At 38.8% G+C, this 21,414-nt stretch overlaps 1 long non-coding RNA gene across 3 annotated transcripts in view; it reads left to right on the forward strand.

The window, feature by feature from the left end:
* The window catches only part of LOC135412729 (uncharacterized), a 165,519-nt gene that overhangs the window by 101,370 nt on the left and 42,735 nt on the right, over window positions 1-21,414 (forward strand). The window contains exon 1 of one of the 3 annotated variants that reach the window (XR_010429921.1): window positions 15,199-15,509. The exons of the other annotated variants lie outside the window; for them this stretch is intronic. This is a non-coding gene — a long non-coding RNA (uncharacterized LOC135412729). Of the gene's footprint in view, window positions 1-15,198; window positions 15,510-21,414 lie in introns of those variants that run through there. 3 annotated transcript variants of the gene reach the window in all.

Raw genomic sequence — 21,414 nt, forward strand, 5'->3', positions numbered from 1 at the left:
TTTATCTCTCCACTCTGCCTGGCTGCGTGTTGCTCTCACATCGGTTTGTGTGTCTGCTAACCTAAGGACTGTTTCAGCAGGAAAAAGTATGACTTAACTGCATTATCTTGGTGGGAATGTGTTTGCAAGAGAGGGAGACTTCTGGCAAGAACATTTACTTCCCTAAAGCTGTATGGGAGTTATCCTTCCCTCATACAGAAAAATGCTTTACAGTATTACCATTGGAAATTATCCCCGGGAAGACATGCCATGTAACAGAAGCAGCACAATGAAATGGCTTCTCTGCTAAAATCATTTACAAATTTATAAACTTTAAGCTATAGTAAGAAGTCTTGTTTTGCAGCTTTTCTTAATATGATGCAGAATATCTTTAAAAAATATTCATGGAAAATGTGCTATGTCCTTTCTTTTGCTCTAATCCTCTGTATTACCTGTACAAAGAACAAGGATTTGCACGCCCCCCCTGCCTTTTTTTTTGCTTATCTATGCTGCAGTCCTACTGTCATTGTTTGATTCTGCTTAAATCCCTCTGTACCTAAAGGTACAGCCTTATCAATTGAAAAGCTAATGCTATATAAGAAGTGAAAAGAACACAGAAAGGTTTCCTAGCAACTACTGTGAATCCTTCTAAAGTAAGTCAGTTAAAACCATGTAGTACGTGCAATGGGTGTAAATTAGGGAGCTAAGCTGATCTACAGATTTACAGATGCCCACTATAAAGTACAATAAAACCTGTAATAGAAGGTGAATTGCTCAAGAAGAAAATCACATCAGAGTCTTGACAGCTTTATCATTATTTAAATGATCCAGCTTAAATTGTACTATGTAGTTAGTAAGACTGAGTGTCAGAGCTACAGCAAAGGTTTACAAAGCAGAGTTAATAGCACTGGGTAGTGTCGCTGCTGTGATTATGCCTTTTACTGCTCTTTCTAAAAAACAACCAGCAAACATAAACAAACAGACCCAACTCCGAGGGGCAGTTGCGGGGGAGCCGTTACAAGGTGCAATTATACAAACTCACGTCTGTGAAAGAGGGTCATTGTTGTTCTGTTCTGCTTTTGCACACCATGAATTAAATTGGACATTTTTAGGTTAGTAAAATCTGTTGAGTAAAGTGTGGGGAGGCTAACAATTCTTTGTCTCCAACACACTGCTCTCCTGCCCTCTTTCCTTTCTTCACTCAACACTTTTTTATTGTAGATTTTTTTTAAAGAGCTCATTGGGCTGGGATTATTTAGGGAATCAAGCTAAACCTCTCACTTTATAAAAACAATATCTTTATTTCTAGAGCATGCTCACTTGAGACTTGGCTTGGTTACACAAATTTTGAAAAGTTTTCACTAAAAAGAAGTTCGTGGCTCATACAATAGCTTTTTTATTATGTATTTAAGTCAAATGATGGGTTGATTTTTAAATCAGGTAGTGCAATACATTTTCTTTCAACTAAAATATTCTTAGTTTACACTTAATCTGAAATGACTAATAATAGGCATAAGAAACCTACAAAAACTAAGTCTAAAATGTTTTACACTACAGGTGAGGTTCCTTATTCCTATGTGATTTACAACACTGAATTAGTTCTTTAGAATCTTTAGAAACAGTAAATAATAGAGGAATACAGTGAAGTATATTTGTAAGCAAGGGTACAATCAAACCAACTCAGCTTTCCCTACTGTTCCCCAGTAAACAAATGTACCTTCTAGTAAGGAGAAAAAAATAGGATGGGCTTCAAGTGCTACGTATAGCCCCATCCTAACAAGACAAAGTCATGTCTGGAGAGTGCCATTTGGGAACAACATTTTGTGGTGGTGCTTTTCTTTTTGTTGCTTAAGTCATCACCCCTGAAATGAGACTCATATGTTAAAACAAGACCCAAATCGCCATCCCTCTACGGGAGTAACACGTGTATGCACGTGAATGCTCATGCTATAATAGGTTTAGCCTTTGATTTCTTCCATTTTGCAGATTTTGGTAAAGAAACCTGAAAAGTTCTAGAACATCACACACTCTGGTACTTACCCAATGCTTCTCCCCTCCTGGCATCTCTGATCTGAAAATCAGGTTGAAGCTGTAAACAGACTGACCTTTCTCACATTATTGTGTGATTTCTGCTTCTCCTTTTGACTTCTCACAGAGAGTAAAAAGACACAAATATTGGAAAGCAAAAAAAAACAACAACCAAACAAAAAAAACCCCAAAGCAGCACACCAAGCACCAAGTAAGTTCAGAGTTGTTTTGAAGTCTGGCAATAGTCTGAGCTGACCTTTACTTTTGAGGTGCCCATTCATCCATTTTGCAGTGTGGAGAGTGGACTGACTTTCATAACGCTTCCGGAGGGCAGGCATGAAAATTGTGAAGCAGCAGTTTTTTCCTTACCCTCTCTAACCTCACTCAGCAATCATTGCACTTTTAATAGTATTATGGCAGAAATATTAATTCATTTAGTAGATTGAAGTAGATTCAGCACCCCCAGGTCCTTCTCACCAGGCAGCTTTCACAGGTAAGTAGCAGTGGATGCTGCTTAGGGGCATCACTTGCTTTTGTCTGCATGACATCAGAAATAGTCTCATCAACTACCATCCTTCTACTCAGATTCTTCAGTACAGTACTGGAGAGGAGGCCTTCCAGTAATTTTTGGAATTTAATTTTTACCCTCTCTGTAACTGCCACTCTTAGAGGGTTGTGCTAAGCGTAGGGGAATAATTTGGACACCCAATGTAATAGTGCTTCCAGATGATATGTTCAGGAGTCTGTTTAATAATGGTATAATTAATTATTCTAGTCTTTCAAAGCATTTGAACCATTGTTATCCACCGCAGTGTCCTAAACCCAAGCCAAAGTCTGGATACTCACTCCTTATGTTTCTTGGTTGTATTCTCTTTGCACGTTTGCCCAAATCAAGGAATTACAATAAATAAATAACAATAAATTAATAGCAATAAATAACTGTGAAAATCATAGAGTGTAAAAATCTGTTTATTACTACCCAATATGGAAATTATTGGTAGGCCATGGGGGGTTTGGGTATATTATCAGGATCTGACTTTCTGGTAGCCTCTCTGATAGTCTGATACCAGCAGCAGCCTTGTAGTCGTAAGAGTAAATGAACTTGCTTTATCTTTACCTTCTGGCTTTTATGAAATGGGCTGAAGTAGCTGTAGGTATTTTCTGCTACTGCTTTCTCTGTGTGCATGATTTTATGTGCTCATACTGCATGATTTGCAAAGTTCATCTTTAAAGTGCAGTATCTGTAAATCTATAATTGACATGAGATGTTTATTTCAGTTTATCTAAAATTTCTATATGAGTGTGAATAAATATTGCTTATCTACTCTGCGGGTTGTATATGCACACATTTATATTTTTCTGTTTACCAAGTCATTTATTTAGCTTTAGCAATTGATATTTCTTAGAATAGTACGTATCAAGACTTTAATGAAATTACTTCCTGCAGTAAATGTTTTGAGTTTTGAGATGTCCTGAACAGTTTCTCAGAAACATCTCTAACTGTCTACTTCTGAAACCTATTTTCATCAAGATCTTGTGCTGATAATTATTACAGAATATTTTATTGATATTCGCGGGTAGAAAAACTCCAGAACTTAACAGATCATTAAACACAAAGCTACATATGTAATGAAACTGCACATCTGGACTTAAAACTATTTTCCTTATGTTTATGGGAATAAATTCTGACAGGTTACTTAAAATTCACTTCATCCAGTTTCCTCTTATATCAGTTTGGAGCATGATGTTCAGATATCATTCAGGACCAAGAAATCTGGAAAAAATCTTGCTTGCTTTGTCTTGAGAGTCATTAAGTCAGCACAGAAGCCCCTGCACAACACAGCAGTTCATTTGGAGTAATTCACGATCATGTGTGAAGCAATTCCCTATACATGAGATTTATAATCTGTTTAATCCTTTCTTCTCAATGCTCCTGTTCTTCATTTAGTGCCTTTTCATATGCATTTCTCTGATCTTAATCTTATTTCATCTTCTTATAGCCTGTGCATTGCAGGCTCTATTCAGTGTTCTTTGAAGCTGATAGGAGGACTTCCACTGACTCCATTGTATGGTAGATAAAAGCTGATTTGTTTTTCTGAGGAAAAAAGAAACCTAGTGCTATGCCCAGCTGTGGTGATAACAAATTTGTGCACTAGTCATCTTTCAGAATGTTCCTGTACTTTGTTTCCTGAAAAATGATGTGATATTACTACTATCAAGGATGCACAATAGCATGATTAAGGAAGAGTGAAGTTGATTCTTGTCATTACACATCAGATTGCACCTTACTTCTCGCCATGAGATATGTATTATCACCACTGGTGCTAATATAAAGAAAAAAAGGCTGTGTTTTGCTTTAAAATCCTCCCCCCTTTTTTCTTGTTTCAAATAGGAAAAAAGTCCACTCAGAATAAGAATATATATAACTGAGAAGGAGGGAAACATCAAATTTTACAGTATTATCTCACAAAACACTTACAGTCCTACTGCACAGTTAAAGCTATCAAAGGAAAAGACGTGGGATGTTCCTTACAGGTAAAATTCTATCTGTGCAAGGCTATGCATCACTGAAGTGCTACTTAAACCCTGAAATAAGTGGGCCTCAAGTTGTTTGTAGACCATCACACAACGATGAATTTCACTCTAAGAAATATCAAGTGGTATTTTTCAATCTAAATCAATGGTCTGAGAAGCACAGTAGAGTCAAAATACTGTTGGTTTATAAATCCACGTGTGTACAGGGTGTACATAAATAGAAATATAAACAAATATATGTGTATAGAGACAAACACAAAATATGAACAACAAAATGCATTTAGTATGGTTTTACTAAAATAAAAGTGTCATGTCAAGAGGGAGGTTTAGAGTTGCTTTTTCTTCTTTTCCTGGAAAATTTTGCAAATTATGCACTAAAAAGAACTGAGCACTTTGGAAATATGTGCAGTATTTTGTTTTACCAATTATAAAGCAGTAATAATGTTGCTTTTATTTAGTACTGTACCTAAGGATTACAATACAGTAATGTCATGCAACTATTCTGAAAGGACATAGTGATTTGGGAATGAAAAGACTAAAATTACAGGAAAATGGACCTCAAAATCACATGTCCTCTGAGAATTAAGTCCTTGGTGTGCAAAAAGCCAGAATATCAGATATAAGCCTATTATACTTGTTACCTGCCTTTCAGTTGGAAATTGTTGCAAGCCATAAAAAATAGTGTTGTTCACACTGCTCAAGTTTAATTCCATCAGATTCGTTGAAGCTTGAGTCTTTAATAAAGGACATTTTTTTCAAGAAAGTAAACTTATCTCTCCCCTTCAGGGTTTTCTCCCTCTTATCCTTTCCTAGTGAAACTCTGCTAAAGTACAAAACAGGACCACAACTGTCTGCTGTCATATGGCAGTTTAAGTTCCACCATGACATTGTTTTCCAGAGATGACTGATACAGATATTAAACAGGATGTCAGCTTTGAAGGATGCTCAGAAGGATGCAAGAGGGGCTCTTTAATACTGACTGAATTAATGCATTAACACTTTGACCTGACATTCCATAAATTCAAAAGGGCAACAGAAAACAAAACAAGCAAAACAAAAATCAACCAGACAACCGAAAACATCTACGTCTGACCTCAAAGATCAATAAATCAGAATTTCTAGTTCACTAGTTCTGGTGGAAAATTACCATTTCTCTTTAGGCTGAGAGAGGATATCCTCTGTGCTTTATGTTATATTTTTTTGTATTTTGACTCTGTAATTTCTACATCAATCCCTATAGACATAAACAACAAATGTGGAAATCTTCTATTCTGAGGTCTGAGTAAGAGAAAATTAGTAACTTCCGTACAAAGTTACTTGGGACTATAAAAAATGCAAATGGCCATTGATTTAAAGCCTGCACACTGATTTTGTTCTCTATCCTTGAGACTTGGCATTAAGAGTTTATGTAGAAAAATATCTGCATATCATTGCTCTTGTGTGCAAGAGGCAGTAGCAAAATTCCTCATATTTGTGGCTAAATTATGTTAGTGTGAACACACAGACACCTGGTGTATATTTAGGTTACTTCTCTGTACTGATGTACATTTAGGTTACTTCTCTGTACAGCTAAGAAAAGTGTTGGCAGTCTTAGCAACTTTTCCAGATGGTGTCAGTCTCCCCACAAAGAGTGTATTTTTCTCTGTTTCTTGTTTGATTTTTTGTTTGTTTTCATTAAGCTGGTTAAGAGCTCCTTAAAATCCCTAGAGTGTGCGTTCTCTTGCTGCTGCCACAGATTTTTCCTTGGGTTACCAACAGGTGGTACTTCCACACTGTATTATGTTCTCTGTTCTTTCAAACAAATAAACTGTGCAGCTCAGAAAAAAAAAAACAAGGTGTTCCTCTCTGTACACCGGAGAAATGTAATGGTATGGTAAGCATGGCAATTGCTTCTACCACCTGAGTTGAAGGATGAGCAGATCCAAAGGAACAAGGTGCTTTCACGTGTATCAGTTTCTTTGAAATCATCCTTAAAACAGGCCCAAATTATTATATCATCTTATTACTTAAATCAACACTTCCATATTACTTAAGTCTTCCATATTACTTAAATTAACACAGTTAACTTCCTATTTCTTATATTCATAGGCATTTTTCGCTATGATCCAGCTGACAAATGAAGTTCTTCGGTTGCATTAGTGGAAAAGATCTGGTTTTAGGGCCCTGTGTTCGCTTAGATAAGCTAGATTTAGCATATGGAATTTATTCAGATTTGATTCCTCCCTCAGAAGGTTTTTAGTCAGTTTTAAATTAATCAGGAAAGACCATTGACCTTCTTGCTACCAGATCACTGTCTGTTGCCTCCAGCCACTATCCCTTGGATGTGATGGTAGCAAACCAGGTTAGCGGCTTCTCCGTTCCTTGGCTAAGCTCTGCGTTGGGAGGCAGGACAACGTGAAAATCCCAGTGCGATTTTCAAGATATCATAAATTTTAAATCCCATTTGAAACTGTAACTTGCTAATCCTTCTTCAAACAATCCCATAACTAGGATCAATGGATTTGGGGACAATTGATCTGAATCTTGCCTTAAAGAGATGCTGTTACAGAAATGTTGCAGTCCAGTGAATACTGTATGTCCACGTCTTTTCTCCTTCTGCCAAACAGATATAATATTAAGACTAGCAAGAATTTTAAAGCTGCCTTCAAATTTTTCTGATTCTTTCTCTGGTATTAAGCTATAAGAGCAAAGATCTTCAAGTTCTTTGTTTGGTTTTTTTTGATGTTTTTCTTGTTTATTTTTTGTTTGGTTTGGGGGTTTTGGTGTTTTTTGTTTGTTTTGGCTTTGGGGTCTTTTTGTTGTTGTTTTTGTCATTTTGACTTGCATTAAGCATTTCATTTAGTGGTTTTCAGGTGTGGGAAAGGGACACTCCAGTTTCCTTAGAGGAGTTATGGAATGAGATTAATGGTTTTTTGCTGCTTTCACAAAAAATAAATCAGATGGTTAAAATTCTAACCATTATAAGTTCAGATAACAGGAAAGAAATTTAAAAAAAAAACCCAAGAAACATGTCTTTCAATTTTTGTCAACCAGAAGTGGCTGACAAAGAGGTGAATGGTTTTATACTAGCCCTTTGTACCATCAGACTGGCATAGAAAAATTACTTGTTAGAGTCAGAAAACCTGGATTGTAGTGAGGCTGAAATGTAATTTTAGATAATGTATTTTGAGGTGGTGCCATTAAGAAAAGGTTGATCAGTATGGAGTCAAAACTAAACAGGGATTTGAGGTGTCTCCTGTTCATCTTTCAGCAGGGTTGTTAACTCATATCAAGTTCTTCATTGGCACTCTGTTGGCCTAGATTTTCTTTCTTAATTTGCAAAAGAGTTTTATGACACACTTAATAAAGTTAATGCCAAGGAATAATCTTTAATTAATGACACATTTTTTTTCCTTTAAAATTAGAAGCACTTATCAAACAGTAACTCACTGTCATTATTGTAAAAATTAATATATTACACAGATATTGTCATTACAACAGAAATAATGGCCTGATCCAAAGTCCATTAAAATCAATGAGCCCAGAATTGTATTATTCAGATTTTAAAGATTTTCTCTGTAGCTTTTATGAATCTATGACCTTCTTGTTTCTTATTGTGCTGCCGTGTTCACATAGCTTGGCATTTTGTTTTCTCATTGCAGGGTTAAAGTATTAGTCCCTAACAAAGGACACAAAAAGGCTGACTGGAAAATTTCCAACACCTATTGTAATCTTTGTGATTTTTTTTTATATGGCAACAAAAGGCATAATCTATTTCCACCTCAAACCTTCTGAGTAGTCTGTAATCCATATTTAGTTCATTAATCAATCATTGGGAAAATCTGGTATTTGCTTGGCAATCAGGTGCACTGATTGCCTTTATCACAGAACGTCATTAGTCAGAGTCAAACCTCTCTCTTGAATATGATGGATAGTTTGCCCTCTTAATTTAAGGGAATATTGAAAATCACTTAAGAGAATATTTCTTCAAAAACTAATGCATTTTGGTCCCCATTTTTAGGCTCTCTTGTTGTCAACTATCTTTGTAATAGAAATGTTATTTTCCTAAGTAGCTGTACAAAGAATTTATTTAGTTGGCATAACCTTGTGCAGAACTAGATTTTTTGATGTTTCCACATAATTTTGTCTTTTTTTTTTTTTTTTATCTACCGCTAAGAGAACAGACAGGATGCTGTGTGCTTTGAGTGGCCAGTAGCAAATAAACAGTACAGCTTGAATAGTGAATTTTAAATACTCTAAGAAATGAACCAGAGAGATGATAATGAATATACTTGGAAAATCATTATCTTCTTATCAGTATTCTAAAAGCAGAAAATAAAGATTGAGTAAATTAGGGTAATATTTGTAGGCTAAATTATCCATTTTGTATTCTTTGTTCAGCTGCATTGTTTTCCTTTTTCTAATCAGGAAAATGGAGGGAAAAAAAGCTCTCTCATTGAGATCATGCAAGTTACAACTATACTGCAAATCTGTGTTATTTGCAGTGTAGTTAACTTTAAAAAACACAATATGAGTACAATATGCATTGAAAATGTTAACTAATACTTCCATAGGTGTGTAGGCTTAGGAAATACTCTATGTTGCTGCATCCACTCAAAATGTTCGAGTTTTTTAGTACAGTTGGGAAGGGAATAAACTGGCTTTATTTCCTAACACGAGGGAGTTTCAACTCACAAGTTGTTAATTTGACAAAATATGAAACTTTCCTTTTAATTTTAGCAGTAGGGGTTTACACATGTGAGTCTTAAAATTTTATAAAGCATGCTATTTTAAAAGTCCTTAAAAAAAAAAAGGTTAGGAATTTGAACCTTCAATTATCCTTTAACATACCACTCAGGCTGTAGGACTGCTGGCTGTGTCTCTAGTGCTTCAAACCTGTCTAGTCCCCGTGTTCACCACCACGTGCTTGAGGCACTGTAGCCTGTTAGGGCACACCTGGAAGTATTTGCCGTGTTCAGGGACAGAGTCTTAGCAGGGTCGCAGCCACGATAGTGAACAACAGATAGAAAAAGGTCGAGCTTCCTTTTCTGGATAAATAGAGACATGCAGGTGATTTGAGAGGTGAGATGAGTTTGGGCTCACACATGAAATACAGTATAGATCCAACCTCACAGACTGTCTGCAGAATGAGAGATCTCATCGAAGAAGCAAAATGAAAACTCTATCAAATTATATTAGACCCTGGCACCTGATAAAGTTAGGGCAGGTTAATTAAATGAGCAACTGCCCACAATGTCTCTGCTCTTTTGGGATTTTGCACTAACTATGACAGACATGAAGAAGTATCTCTTGTTTTATACTACAGCTGCATCTTAGGATCACATGAAATCCCTTCTGCCTAAACTAATCAGATTCAGAGTCAGTCTCCTGCATCCTGATGCTCTAATCTCCTTTCCTTTTGCATCATCTATCATGGGGTACCAATGAACCATGCTGACCTGTGAGAATAATGGAGAGAGAGGGGGGCATTTGTAGGTTAATATGTCAGCTGTGCTGGATAACAGATGCCTGTAATGATCTGGTGCATGATGTGATGTTATAGTCAGAAAGGTAACAACACTGTAGAGGTAAGTTACAGAGAGGCATCATAGATAAAGCACTGGGGGGAGAAAAAACAAACAAAAATACTTGTTAAATGTACAGGGGAAAGTCTTCAAAGATCAAGGGAAAGATGAGAAAACAACAAAAAGAATTTAAGATTCAAAAGACAAGGAGCTACATAAAAATAATTGTTTCATTCTGTAGCTTAGGGCAGAGCTATAGCTCTTTATTAGGCAATTATTTTCTGTCATTTTGAAGACTTTATCTCTTCCAACAACATAAAGATTCTACCTGAACTCTTTGCAGCCATGTTCCTTTCACCCCTGTAATAGCAGCATGCACCTACTCTGTAATTCCTCTACGTTCTTATCAAGTGATGGACTTTTTGTGTTATCACAGCAACCTGTCAATACCTGCATAGCAAAACTGATAATAAAGCTAACATTTTTAGTATAGTAACGTGTTTTACCTCACTGCTCTGTAGGCCAGATTCTGATAACCTTATTTAGAATGAACAGTATCTTTTTTGGAGTGGTAGATTGCAATAGAGGATAAAGTGCTATCAATACTTGTTCCTTAAGTTTTGAATTAAAGGGTCACACTTTATCAGTCAGTGAAATACCAGCAGCTTTGGGATGAGATGTGACAACAGTTTAACAGTACATACCACCTGCTACCTAACAGTTTAAAACAGAAAAAGAAGAACATTGTGGCCACTTGAAGAGGCAGAGGAAATTAAACTGCAAGCTGACTTGGTCAGCTCTGGTCTCTCTGGACACACCAGCAGTTACAGTGGTGTTACAGCCCCCATCTGGGGGTTGGATAGGTTAATTCAGCCCCAGGTCTTGGCCTCTTTCAACAGGGGTAATTGATTAGGTGAACCTTCAGTTACTGAAAGGGAGCAGTTCCCCTTCCCTTCTTGCAGGAGCAGCACTTTTGTTTTGTCTTCCCTCAGGTTTTTCCTTTTGTTCCCATTGAGAGGGCCAATGTATTTCTCTTTTCCTTTCCCTCTAGAGGAAAAGGACAAGATTCCTATCTACATGATCCCTTTACATGCAAGCAAAAGGTATTTTTATTATTTATTATTATCATTTTACTGATGTTATATTTTTATATCTCCTCTTCTTTATTTTTTTATTCCCTCTTTTCTCTACTCACAGACTTTCCAGTGAAATATGGTTTCATATTGGTTCATTATTAGAGTAGAAAAAGGTTACAAAATAAGTGAAATGAGGTCACATCTCTGGTTTTTACCTGCAAGTAAAATCTTTGATTCCCATAAAATACTTGCATATTTTATCTTTCTATGATTTATCAGAACTATTGAATGAGATTGTTTTGTTAAGGAAAAGCAAACAGACCACTACATCCTTCCAGTGTTTCTAACAGGGACTTTATTGTGAATTTTGCGATGAAAAACATCACAGTTACTGGGATTTTGATTATGACTAGGAAATATATCCTCTTTGGCATAACTAGCCACTGAAGGTGCTGTCTGCTAAGCTGCATCCCGAGTGCTGCATACTGCCTGAAGGATGAAGATTGACAGGGCAAGGGCAAGGAAATATTCTAAGTGCATAGATAGAGTCAAAGAGACTGTGAAAGCAAGATGAGGAAAAAGGTTAGTGATGGAGTAGGGCTTGAACAGTGAGGGGTAGAATTGGACTGTGGAGCTGCAAGATGGTTTAGGAGAGATGAAAGGCATCAGAGCAGAGGGAGGAAAGAAAAAGGAAAGAGAAATAATCAAGAAGCTGGGAGACAGAATGGTAAGACTGAAAGAGGACAGGAGAAGTGGGGATGGAAAAAAGGAAGTGAGAGATTAAGGAAAAGTTGAAAAAGAAAATCCTGAAGTACAACTGGCACTGTCAACCCAACCCCCAAACTGGAACTATAAAGGTTTGTCTTTTGGTTTTTATAAAGTTCTCTTGATTTACATCCTATTTCATGAGCTATTACTGCAGTATCAGGATACTGGCCTGGGAAGGAAATAGATAGGGGAACAGATCTCATAGAATACAAATGAATACAGCAGAGGGAAAGGAAACATGAGTTAAAATTCACAAAAAAAAAAAAGGTAAAGGGGATAAAATCAAGATAAACGTCCTGAAGACTGTTTTCCACTGACTGCACTGGGACAGTGGAAATAAAGAATCCCATTGGGCTAGAAGTTCACTGATGCATTTCAGGACGCTTCTGGGTAGGCTACTTGTGGTAATTAATTCTTACATACTCCAGTGTCAGTAGTAAACCATCAGAAGTCTGAGTTCCATTAACATTAGTTGGCAAGGCTTGGCTGGTAGCAATAAAGTATGATTAGAAGTCCTTAATTAGAATCCCTAAAATATTGTGCCTGAATATTCATTGATTATATTATAGTTTGAAATATTTGGTTTTAGGTAGTTTCCTTATCCGAGAGGTAAAATGTATTGACTATTAGAGAAATGCTATTTGCATAAATTATATCAAATATGTAAATCCAGTCAAACTTTTGAATGTAGAAAAAAGAAAACCACTGATATCTGGTTTTGTTATTTGGAAAATGGTATGTTAATGTCAATATGAAAAAGGGGGAGAAAGAGGTAAAAGCACTGTTCTTCCTTGAAGAAATGGTTAGTGTACAATTAATTTTCCCTACTGTTTTTTGTTATACCCTTTCTATGAATTATATTTGTTTACAATTGTTATGCAAAATATTACACTGGTAATAGAACTTTATCCTCCTTCTCCCTGTTTCTTATTCTCCTTTATGACTTGACAAATGCCAATTCCAGATGTATGTTTATCCTACCTAATACGGAGTGTACTTTTGAAGAACATGAATAAAAACTGAAAGTAGCAGTGTATATGTTACAGAAATGTGAGACTTCATTCACAAGTTGTCCCACAGACTGTGTTTTCTAGCAATTTATTATTTCTAATATATATTGTTTAGTATATTCATTATGTTCATAAAAGTAAGTGCCATTTACCTAGTGCATTAATGTAATTGGAGTAGCTGTAATTAGTTCAAATACCTGATGTAGCCTAGGACTGTACTGATCAGGCATTTGCTTAAATACATGACTCAGGGCTATTGAAGACTAAGTACAAAAGTACTAAGTACAAAAGTACAAAAAGATGTACTTAAGTACATCTTTGGACTAAGTACAAAAAGATGTACTTAAGATTAAAGACTGAAATATGTTTTAGGGCTAAATACATTCTTCAGTCAATGTACTAAGAATCTAATATTATTGTTTATATAGCTCTGCTTTGATCCAGGAATTGTTGAGGAAGAAGAGAACCACCCACCAAGCACACCTTGCACTGCCATCCTGTCACGTAAGAAAAGCAGCCTTTTGTCTTGCATGCAGCAAGCTCCAACTCCGTGACATCCAGAACAAGTGGTGGATCGATCTAGCTGAAAAAACTCAATTATGTGCAGATACAGGGGATCACAAAGGATTCTATGAGGCCTTGAAAACAGCATACGGGCCCACATACCAGGTCCAAAGCCCTCTACTCAGCGCTGATGGTCAAACGCTTCTAACAGATAAAACCTCCATTCTGAATCAATGGTCTGAACACTTTCAGACTCTCTTCAGTACCAACCGTGTAGTCCAAGACTTAGCCATTCAGTCCATCACAAAACAACTGGTGAAGTATGAATTGGATATTGCCCCCACTTTAGGAGAAACCCTTAAGGCCATACAGCAGGTAGAAATTGGCAAGGCAGCTGAGGTTGATGGAATTCCACCTGAAGTCTGGAAATATGGGGGCCTTGCACTCCATGCTAAATTTCACGAGTTTGTGGTGCGCTGTTGGGAACTGGGCGAACTATCATCAGACCTTCGAGATGCAGTCATCATCACTTTGTATAAGAAGAAAGGAATTAAATCAGATTGCTCAAACTACCGTGGTATTACTCTGCTCTCCATTGCTGGCAGAATCCTGGCAACAATACTTTTGAACAGACTAATACCCGCTATAGCAGAAGGAATTCTACCTGAAAGCCAATGTGATTTTAAAGCCAACAGGAGTACCAAGAGGAGCACCAACTCTATTCACAATCTTTTTCAGCATGATGCTCCAAAGGGCCACGGCAGACCTTGATGATCAGGACGGTATCTACATTTGATACTGTACTGATGGAAGCCTTTTCAACCTAAGGCTTAGTATGAAGGCCCATACTAAGACAGTAAACTCTAAGGCCCATACTAAGACATTGTCTGGGAGCTGCTTTATGCTGATGATGCCGCCCTTGTCGCCCACACAGAAGCAGCTCTGCAGCGTTTAACATCCTGCTTTGCAGATGCTGCTGAGCTCTTTGGTCTGGAAGTCAACTTAAAGAAGACAGAAGTTCTCTATCAACCCGCACCCCAGGATGTCTTCCATCATCCCCATATCACCATTGGCCAATCAGTGCTCAAAATAGCCCAGCAGTTTAATTACCTTGGTAGCCTCATCTCCTTGGATGGTAAGATTGACGGAGAGATAGACAACAGGTTAGCTAAGGCATATAGTGCTTTTGGAAAACTTCATAAAAGAGTTTGGTGAAATAAACACCTGAAGAAAAGTACAAAGATCAGTGTTTACAGAGCCATTGTGCTGTCTACTCTGTTATACGGATCTGAATCATGGGGCATCTACCGCCACCACCTGCGGCTCCTAGAGCGCTCCATCAACGCTGCCTCCGTACAATCCTAAACATCCACTGGTCAGATTATGTGACCAATACATCTGTTCTAGAACAAGCAGCAGTCCCAAGTATTGAGGCCATGTTGCTGTGAACACAGCTGTGTTGGGTAGGACACGTCTCCAGGATGAAGGACCACTGCCTCCCTAAGATCTTGTTTTATGGTGAATTTGCCACCGGCTGCCACATGAGAGGAGCCTCAAAGAGAAGATACAAGGACTCCCTGAAACAACATCTCAGCCTGGGCCATATTGATCACCATAACTGGTCTACTCTGGCCTCCAGTCGGGAGGTCTGGAGACACACCGTCTTTAACGCTGCTGATGCCTTTGAGAACGCACGCAGGATCACTCTTGAGGAGAAAAGACAATGCAGAAAGAATCGTGCCTTGCAGAATATACCACCTAAGGAGTCTTTCTGCTGTGCCTTTTGCAACGTACCTGTCTCGTATTGTCCTTTTTAGCCACCAGCGCACTTGTAACAAATGTGGGTGGAGCCCTCCCCAAATCTTCACGAAGCCTGGCCATGATGATATAGCTCTGCTTTTAGAGACTTGTAATACATGGGGGTTTTGCCACCGTAAATCTGACAACACTCTGTCAGAAGATCTTGTCCTGATTCTCTACATGTAAAATCCTAAAAATTCCACTGATCACAGACAGAGTTATGGTCATCTGTAGGTACAGTCACGTGATGCAATAATGAACAAATAATATGAATATCATAAAGATTTTGGGACAGAAAACAACTGGTGAGTAACAGTGAGAATGTCCACTCAGTTTGCAGGTTTGTTTGCAGTATAAACTATACCCAAAAAGGCTTTGCTGGATTTGTTTATTTCTGTACTTTTTTGACATTTGCACCACTATTATTGTGATGGAAATCTAAATCTCTAGTGACAAGTGTACAAAGGCACACAGATAGCACCTTTAATTGGCAGAATCAGAAAGGGGAAGTTCACAAGACTTGGCTAAAAGAGGATGAATGCATCTGGTGTCACTGAAAATCTCTCTGTACCTGTGCTCATAATCAGCCTGTGTGAAGTCTGTGTACCTCAGTGAGTGCTTTGAAAGCCCGCTGTGTCACTTCAATCACAGCTCCACCAGAAGTGATGTGCCATAAAACCTGTGTCAAATTCTGCCTATTTGAACTACCTGGAGCATCAGCATGGGTAAATAAAATAAGCCATCAAAGTGAGAAGCACAATTGTGTATTACAACAATTTTCCAGAGAAGGCAGAATACTGAAACAAACCAGCTTGATTTATATGTCAGTTCTTAAGTTCAGCATGTATCTAATACTTAGTCCTGAAAAGTGCTGAGAACCCACAACTCTATTGAATTGGTATTTGCTTCCAGCCTAAAGAAAATTAGAGAAGGCTGTTTCTGAGAGCTGAGGGAGCTGGCACTCAGACTAAGTGATAGGGATTGGCTTGGCAAGTAAATATCATCATCTTCCAGAATTGTTTCTGATCCAATTCTCATAATGACAGCTAAGCTTCCAAATCAAGTCAGAGTCAGCAATACGAACAAGTTGGAACTCTTCCTTTTCACACTCTTAAGTGCTTTTCTGCCCTCCTCTGTAGTCCGCTGATGGTCCTTATTTCTTCTTCCCTCTTCTGTGAGACCTTTGTCACCACTCCTCTCCCTCCCCATGACAGGCTGCCAGACCCCTGACAAGTCACAAGGTCTCTTTGCTCCACTCCCCCAGTTGCTGGCTAAGGAGTGATGCTTTCCAGCCCCCTGAGGCAGACCAGTGTGAGCCCCCAGTGCTCTTTGCAGAGGTGGACATAGTGCTTGAGCATCTCATGTGCTTTGGAACTGGGTTTTGATCTCAAAGCAGCTGGGGAAGCAGCCTGTGAACATGTGCAGCCCTCAGCACTCTCATAATACTTCCAGTGGCAGCAGAAGGTATTCAGGGATTAATTCTGTAGCAAACCTGCTGCTCCTGGCTTCAGCCTGAGGAACTGTGCTTTCCTGGCTTGTGCTACGGGGTCTTCCCTGCCAGTCCTTCCTCCCCAGACACTCTTGGAGCCTGCCTCTCTCTTTTAGATTCTTTTTGTGCCTGCCTCTCTCTTTTAGGTTTGCACTTACTCAGAAGGGCAAAGAGGAATTATCATCCACCGAGTTGCAAAGAAAAGAGAAAACACACCAGTTATTGGCATGTTTTCTCTATTTTAAGCAGTTGAATGTTTTTTGGAGGCTTGGTTTTGATTACTAGAAGTTGACAGGTGCCAACCCAAAGTGATGAGCAGTTCTATCAAGTCTTAAGAAATTCATGGGGTATTTTAGCAGACAGCCAGGCTCTTAGTTTGGCTGCTAAGTTTGTATCAAATATTGTCACTTGGAAAGCCCACAATAATAATATTTAGGGAAATATCTCTGTCCTGGATGCAACCATGTTTGGTAGTGATGGAAGTGGGACGGGCAGGGTGGTAAACCTAATGTGAAACAGGCACAATCATGAGGTTAATAGTTGGGCTGTAGCCTTTTAAATCCCATCTTCCAAAAAAAGTTCTGTATGGAGATGACATTTCTTTGTTCTGATGGAAGATTTTATTGGAAATATTTACTTGTTTAAAAATAGGGAGAAGCTTAGTAAAACACCCCTTAAATCATATTTTCTCAAAGAATTGCTTTCCTTGTTTCTTGTGTGAGGAACAGAGTATCACGTGTCTCAGTAAGGCCACCATATGTTCTCCCCTCATATAAAAGAGCTTTAACTCAAATATTCAGTTACGTCGATTTCAAATTCTGTCTAAAATAGTCTGCTTGCAATCTGTATTTCCTAACCATGGAAAAAAAATTCCTTTCCTTAAGTATCTCCCTGTGAAACTCAGAGTAGGATATGGCCTAGTGTCTTGCTAAGAAAAAACAAAAGCCATAAAAGTTTTAAATGAATAGGTGATAGATTCCACTTCCACATTTTTTATTAAATGTGTTCCTCTGGACTGAAGGGCAGAAGGAGTACATGGTATTCATGGAGTCACCTTAGCTTAGCAAGCAATAGAAGTACAAATACTTTTAGCTGTAATTATGAATTTTGCTGGCACATCACTAAATTAGCCAAGTGACAAAATTAGCTGGTTGTTTGGCTAAAGACCAAAAAGAATTAATCTGAGACACTGATGTTACTATCCCTGGGCAGTGCAAGCTTTTAACAAACCACAGAATCAGAAAGTGTAGAGCAGGAAAATGTAGCTTGCCACAAGCAGTTTGATAGGCGTAGATCACTTATAAACCATCCAGCAGATGGGTAAAAAGTGCAAACCATGAGGATGAATAAACAGACCTGATCTTGCTTCCACTAAAAAAAACAAACACAAATTTTGTGGACCCTAAACCAAAAAAGTTTGTAAGGAGTCAAAATAAGAATATGAGTCAAAAGGTCAATAGGTCAAAGACTTTGTGAAAAAGGAGGAGAGATCAGTTCTTTCATAAGGTAGTGTTAACTTTCCATCTAAATAGAAATGCATAGTTGTGTACAGCCTTCTGAATGTGTGCAAAACAAAGCAGATCATTCTGTGCACCTCATGTATATATCATTTGAAGACAGACTTATAAAGACTGATATGAATATCAAAACTTTAATCAGTATAGATCTAGATCTAAATCTAAATCTAAGTCCTACCTTAGATGATGCCTTCCACTGGTACATCAAATTTGTCATGCAAATATCCCTTAGGGCTTTAATTTTCAGAACTAAAAGAACATATAAGTCTGCAGTTTCCTTGAGGAGGCTTGGAAAGCTTATACATCAAACAAACATGCCATTGACAGCTTTCAACCCAACAATATTAGTACTACTGATCTGAATAGGATAACTGCATTAAACTACTGAACTGAGAAAATCAAGTAATGCAAAACTTAAAGTTAGTTGTATTTAGGAATTGAGAGAGAAATGGGATTAATGATAAAATGCTTTGTGCATAGCATCAGTAGGAGAGGGGATAGAATCGCAAAGGATAAAACAGCAGGATCTTTCTCTGACAGGAGATGGAAATACATGATAATTAGCACTAAATATTAATTTTATTTTTGTCCAGATATAAAACTAGAAAATCCACACCTCGAGTGCTGTGTCCAGTTCTGGGCCCCTCAGTTCAGGAAGGATATTGAGGTGCTGGAGCAGGTCCAGAGAAGAGCAACGAGGCTGGTGAAGGGACTGGAGCACAAGTGTTACGAGGAGAGGCTGAGGGAGCTGGGGTTGTTTAGCCTGGAGAAGAGGAGGCTCAGGGGAGACCTCATCACTCTCTACAACTCCCTGACAGGAGGTTGTAGCCAGGTGGGGGTTGGTCTCTTCTCCCAGGCAGCTCTCAGTAAGACAAGAGGGCATGGTCTTAAGCTGTGCTAGGGGAGGTTTAGGTTAGGTACTAGGAAGAAATTCTTTACAGAGAGAGTAATGAGGCATTGGAATGGGCTGCCCAGGGAAGTGGTGGATTCTCCGTCCCTGGAGGTTTTCTAAGATGAGACTGTATGTGGCACTTACTGCCATGGTCTAGTAACCAGGGCAGTGTTGGATCAAGAGTTGGATTTGATGATCTCAAAGGTCCCTTCCAACCCAGCTGATTCTATGATTTATCTTGCAGTGTTGCTTCTTTTCCTCTTGTTAACTGCTACCATCATGATCAGTCCTTTAGAAAGGTGACAGTAGAAACAGTGACTTCCACGGGATGCCATTGATAACAACATTCACATGGCTGCAGCCAGATTGAAGTCAAACTTGGAACTGCTGGTACACAGCCATACATGTGTGCATTCAGAAATGAAGAACAGTAGAAATCATAATAAGTAAATATGAATAATTTAACAACTGGGTTTTTTTTTCTGGAGAAAAAGAATAAAATGGATATTTAAACCTGCAGGAAAAAAGATAGTTATCTTTTCCTCTCAGCTGACTTTGAAGGTTTCTAGGACCAGACACCTCCTGATGCAATGTAGAGCTGTCTCGGAGCTGCTTACTCTAATCAGGCCCTCCTCTCCTAAGTTCAAGAGTGCTCCCTGTGCCAGTGGTTGGCCAGGAATAGGTGCCAAAAACTGCCAATGTGGCTTTCTGGCTGACAGATCTCAGCTGGTTCCTCAATCCAGCTTTGTAAATTGGCAGAACAATAAGGTTGACACCTGGCTAGTTAAAAAAAAAAAAAAAAAAAAGGCAGCAAAGTCAAAATTGATCCTTACTCCTTTCTGTGATGACTTGCACATGTGCTGACGCCCTCTGCCCGAGATTTTCGAGGGCTGTGGCGCATCCCTGTGCTGCTGCCTGGCCTCTGTGGGGCATCACTGCACCCCACGAAGTCCTTGCTCCCTGACTGCACCCACTGATGGTGCAGCGGCACCGAGGGGGATCAGTCAGACATGGCCAGGCTGCGCAGGGGCTGTGGAGAGGAACGTGGGTGGTGCAGTGTTTTAGCACAGAGCAGTCTGACAGCCGGCTGCGCGGTGCGCTGGGGATGCTCCTCAAATGCCTGGCAGGCGGGAGGGGGCCGGCGGGAAGCGGGAGAGGTGAAGTGGGTAACTCGCTCTCTGCGGGCGAGACGCGGCTCACCGCGGAGATGAGAGAACGCCACGCACCGCTCCTGCCGATTCTCCTCCCGGAGGGTGTTTTGGATGCGAACCGGCAGGGAGCTGCTTGCAGGCTGTGTACCTTGTTCTGCCTGTCTGTGTCGTCTTCCTCGTGTCACAGCGCCTCGAAGCGTGAGCCACCACCAGAGTGGTCTATGCCAGTACCCATGGGAAGGGCTCTGTGCTCGCTTCAGCCGCTTCGTTACCTTGCCAAAACAATTAGCAGTCAAAAAAAAAAAAATTGGGAATTTACAGAACCACAAAAAATGCTTGATAATTTGTATTACACACAGTGCTTGCATCGTGAGTCTGTTTTAAATGTCATAAAAAAATGTTTCCCATCAAAGAGTGGGAATGCATGTTACATTGTATTTTTTAAAAACAAAATATTGTTTTAGGAGCCAGGCTGGAGACTTGCGCTGAGAAGCACCAATGGCACAGTTTAAGAAGAGGCAAAAAGAAGTCTTTAACTCTATGTTAAACAAGCAAAAACATGAGTGTGCCTAATAAGTGAAAGATTTTGGTTATTGGTTTTGGCATTGTTTTTTTTTTTTAATATGAATTTTAAAAGTTCATTCAAATGTCTAACAGGATTTCAAGTTCTGGAAATACAGTTAACTGCAGAGCAGAGGATTAAAAAAGGGATACTTAACAGCAAAATACAAAGAGGACACAAAACCTGAAATAGCAGAGGAGCACTAGATGAAAAAGACATCCAGAGGAACTATTGATCTGCTTCCCACTTACCTTCAAAAGCTTATTAAAATTATTAAAATGAGAAGAATAAGCCTGAAATAGAGCTGTATTTCTAAAAACCTTGCAACCTTTCTAGGTGCTCTTAAAAGAACATTTAAAACATTTCTAATTATTTGAAAACTTTTAGATAATAACCCCAAAACAGCTAGTGACAAGTCTTTCTGCTTCATACAAATCTTAGTGCAAGATAGAGCTGCGGGGGCTGAGATGGGATCAACTAATCCAGGGGCATGGAGCTCCTCCCTTATGAGGAAAGGCTAAGAGAATGGACCTTGTTCAGCCTGGAAAAGAGAAGGCTTTAAGATGACCTAATTGCAGCCTTCCAGTACCTGAATGGGG

This window comes from Pseudopipra pipra, chromosome 4, assembly GCF_036250125.1.
Source record: "Pseudopipra pipra isolate bDixPip1 chromosome 4, bDixPip1.hap1, whole genome shotgun sequence".
In the NCBI taxonomy this organism is placed as follows: Eukaryota; Metazoa; Chordata; class Aves; order Passeriformes; family Pipridae; genus Pseudopipra; species Pseudopipra pipra.